At 52.7% G+C, this 4,066-nt stretch overlaps 1 long non-coding RNA gene across 3 annotated transcripts in view; it reads left to right on the top strand.

Annotated features, from left to right (window-relative positions):
- The first annotated feature begins 1,566 nt into the window (after window positions 1-1,566).
- Window positions 1,567-4,066, top strand: part of LOC131818470 (uncharacterized) — a 14,308-nt gene continuing 11,808 nt past the window's right edge. Inside the window, exon 1 of one of the 3 annotated variants that reach the window (XR_009348839.1) lies at window positions 1,567-1,681. This is a non-coding gene — a long non-coding RNA (uncharacterized LOC131818470). Of the gene's footprint in view, window positions 1,682-4,047 lie in introns of those variants that run through there. The other 2 variants (XR_009348838.1, XR_009348837.1) reach the window with 2 other exon arrangements.

Below are 4,066 nucleotides of genomic sequence, written 5' to 3'. Positions count from 1 at the left end.
CCCAGAAGGGGATGACACAGAGTGAGCAGAGCAGGGATGGGAAGCCCAGAAAGGATGCTTAACCTAACCTGGAGGTCAGGGAGGGCTTCCTGGAGGAGGGGACATCTCAACTGGGATAGCAAAAGGTTGCACCAAGCCCAGGGAGGGAGTATTTCAGGCAAAGGGACCTGTACATGCAAAGCCCCAGAGCTGAGAAGAGCCCAGAACGTGCCCAAGCATGGATCTAACTTGGTCACCCCGCCCTCTAAATGGCTTCCTTGGGGATAAAGTCCAAATTCTTCAGCTGGGCATCTGTCTATCCAGTAACTCCTTCCTTCAATCAGTCAACAAACCATGTCCACGGAAGACAACACAGAGACACGTCCAATAGAATGAGACGGATGTGGAACTGGGTGGAGGGCAGGTTTCAGTAACAAAGCAGGTGTCAAGAAATATTGTTAAAGGGGAACACACAAGGTACAGGAGGCGAGAAGCAGCACAGCACACCCTGTAATCTGCGGGGAAACAGATACGGACCAGCCTCTCTATCAGACTCTCTCTGTAAGAATCCACAGAAGAGCTCTCTCTCTCTGTCTCTCTCAAATAAATAAATAAAAATCTTAAATTTAAAAAAAAAAAAATCTAGGGCACCTGGGTGGCTCAGTGGGTTAAGCCGCTGCCTTCGGCTCGGGTCATGATCTCAGGGTCCTGGGATCGAGTCCCGCATCGGGCTCTCTGCTCAGTAGGGAGCCTGCTTCCCTCTCTCTCTCTCTGCCTGCCTCTCCATCTACTTGTGATTTCTCTCTGTCAAATAAATAAATAAAATCTTTAAAAAAAAAAAATCTATAGGAGGTGCTCGAAGTGGTGGCTTTCAGAAAGAAAAGCGTGGCTTTGAGGTTCAACGAGAGCCCCGTGGTTTGCTCAGCTGTGAGGCAGAGATGATAGTGTCTGGACTCAGAGTTCCTCTTGTGGGGCGGGCGGGGGGATGAACCAAGTTCACGGGTATGAAGTGCTTTGGTTGGTAGCTAGCGAACTGCAGCCTCATGGTATTTTAAGCCGTGAAGGCTTCTTGAGATCAACATTTTATCTAAGGTGTAAGTTAAAAAGACAAAGACGCAGAGACCCACAGGCTGGTGCTCCTTCCCTCTCTCTATTCCCCTCGCCCCTCCCCCCAGAAGTGTTCATGCTTTGGGGCCTCTGGGAGAAGGGAGCCTTGAGAGGCAGCAGGTGGGACCGGACAGCTGGGTTTCAGGTGCCCTGCCAGCAGGTGGAGAGGCTGGGGGCAGGGAAGTTTCTAGCAGCAGCCCCCCCCCCCCCATAATCAGGGCCTTGGGTATGGAGAAGTGGCCCAGGCTTGTTGGGCAACACCGGCCTAGGGCAGCCTTCACATGGCTGCCGCTCTCACATTTCAAGTGCAAGTGTGCCAGATGGGAAGACAAGTTGGAGGGAGGAGTCTCTGAGACTTAGGGGAGCCCAGAACTTTCGGGAAGTGTGGGGTGGGTCTGGGCCAAGACGGGAAGGTTTGAGGGTCCGGTCCAGGATTGGCCAGTAGCGTCCCACCCCCTTCCCTCCTCCAGCTTTGGCTTTGAGAGCAAAGTATACCAACTAGTCTCAGCTGGCATTCCTCCTGCTCAGCCAAACCTCCTACCCAGATTCGAATTTCATCGTTGGAAAAGAAAAGGCCTGGGGCTCTTGGAAGGAGGTGAGAGGGGCCAGGAGGTGGTTGGGCTGAGCAGTGTGGAATCTGGACTGCACAGAGCACAGAGAACCCTCTTGACATCACTTTGCCATCTGTGAAATGGGTATTGTTTGGAATGGTATCCTCCATGAGAGGACCGGATATTGGAGAGCAGGAGGAACTGAGTTAACTTCAGGGCATCAAGCCTTCTCCATCAGACCTGTGATCAGGAGCTCCCAGAGGACGCAACCTCTGCTCCTCCCTCAGATTTGCCTTCATGTGTTCCACAAACTTTTTCTGAGCACCTACGGGGTCCCTGGCCTTTACTGAGGGGCACGGGGGTCCCGGCAGTGACAGAGACAGGCGTAGCTCCTGTCCTCCTGAGCTCATAGTCCAGTGGGGGAGACAGACTGTGACAACCCCCAAGTGCTAGGAAAAGAGGAGCCCAGGGGAGAAGCCTAGCCTGGGAAGGGGAGCTGAGGAAGGTTTCCTGGGAAAGGGGACATCTGAGCTGAGTTTTGAAGGTTGTCAGAGCTAACCAGCGAAGCGAAAAAGGACCTGGACATGGACGGAGGATGCAGTAAGGGCAAAAATCTGGACATACGGAATTTGTGAAACCAAGAGTGGCTCCGTTGGTGAGAGGAAGAAGTTCAAACTGGAAAGTACCAGGAAATGAAGCTGGGGGTGCCTGGGTGTCTCAGTGGGTTAAGCCTCTGCCTTGTCTTAGGGCATGATCTCAGGGTCCTGGGATTGAGCCCTGCATTGGGCTCTCTTTTCAGCAGGGAGCCTGCTCCCCCTGCCCTCTGCCTGCCCCTTCGCCTACTTGTGATCACTCTCTCTGCCAAATAAATAAATAAAATCTTAAAAAAAAAAAAAAAAAAGAAAAGAAAAGAAAGAAAGGAAGGAAGCTGGAGCGATACATGGGAAGAGCACACGACTCTTGATCTTGGGGTCGAGTTCGAGCCCCATGTTGGGTGTAGTGATTACATAAAAATAAAAATCTTCAGGGGCATCTAGGTGGCTCAGCAAGGTAAGCACCCAGCGTTTAATCTTGGCTCAGGTCTTGTGATTATTGTTTCATGGCTTTTTGCTTTATCTGTGTGTGCACACCTGTACAGACACACGCTGTGTTGCAAATCAAACCCGCCTTCTGTTACCCATCGAGTGTCTTAAATTTGAAACCCTTTGGAAAACACTGGTCTGTGGAGCCCTACCTGGTCTGCTGCTCCCTGACCTTTGCAGCTGGTCCCTCCCCCCATCTTTTTCTCACACAACCCTCTCTTTGCTTAACCCATTTTCAGATTCTGACTCAGGAATCCCCTGAGTCTTCTAGAACTATCCAGGCTGGGTCAGGTGTCCCTCTAAGGCTCCTCCAGCTCCCGCCTACCCTGGCTGGTCACTGTCTGGGGATGGGTCTGTTCCCCTCCATTGGGCTGGGGGTTGGGGGGGGTCGTCTTGACCCCCGCTGAGTCCCCAGTGTTGCCCTGTACCTGGCACAGTAGGGACTCTGGGAATGCACATTGATTCCTTCCAAAGCAGGAAGGAGAGGAGGACACAGGACACTTGGGTATGTCAGAGCCAAAAGCCCCCGGGGGTTGGGGGGGGCTTCAGGCATTGAGATCTGCTGGGAAGCTGCCACCTGGGGCCTTGAAGAAGGGCCCAGACCTTCCCTTCCAATCTTTCTAATTATTTATTTAAGGGCTGGCTTGTCTGGGCTGCTCAGCTTCGCCTCCCTCAGCTGTAGGACATCAGGTCCCTACGGCTTGTGGTACAGGAGTAACTCAGGTTTCTGGGCCTTGAGGCCCAGAGCAGGGGTGTCAGGTGCTGTCCTCCCCCACTCTCCCCAGATGCCTTCAAGACCCTGGGAGCCCTTTCCACCCCCCACCCCTGCCCTGCGCAGCCACCACTCCAGGCCCTGCTCTGCAGACCCCACAGCTGCCTCAGGGCCTGGGGGACCTGGGTAAAGGACATTTGATGCGTCTAGGGAGTCAGGATAGAGTAATGGTCAAGGGTGCTGGGGAGTAGGAGCAGAGAGATGCGCCCTCCCTTTTCTTAGTTGACCTTTTACCCACCCCCAGATGGCAGGAGAATTCAATAAAACCTGGGACAGAAGGCCCTGCAAGGCAGGGATCTTGGCAATGTCATAAGAGACAAGTTGGGACGCCTGGGTGGATCAGTCGGTTAAGCAATCTGCCTTTGGCTCAGGTCATGATCTCGGGGTCCTGGGATGGGGGGGGTCCCAGCTCAGCAGGAAGCCTGCTTCTTTTTCCCTCTGCCTCTCCCCCAGCTTGTGCTCTCTCTCTCTCTCAAATAAATAAATAAATTTTTTAAAAAAAATTTAAAAAAAAAAAAAGATGAGTATATGGGGGGTGAGTATTACCATGAGTATTAACTTTCCCGGTCATACCA

The sequence above is a fragment of the Mustela lutreola genome, chromosome 16 (genome assembly GCF_030435805.1).
Source record: "Mustela lutreola isolate mMusLut2 chromosome 16, mMusLut2.pri, whole genome shotgun sequence".
NCBI lineage: Eukaryota > Metazoa > Chordata > Mammalia > Carnivora > Mustelidae > Mustela > Mustela lutreola.
Note: the sequence above shows the minus strand (reverse complement) of the source record. Positions and strands in the feature narration are given on the sequence as shown.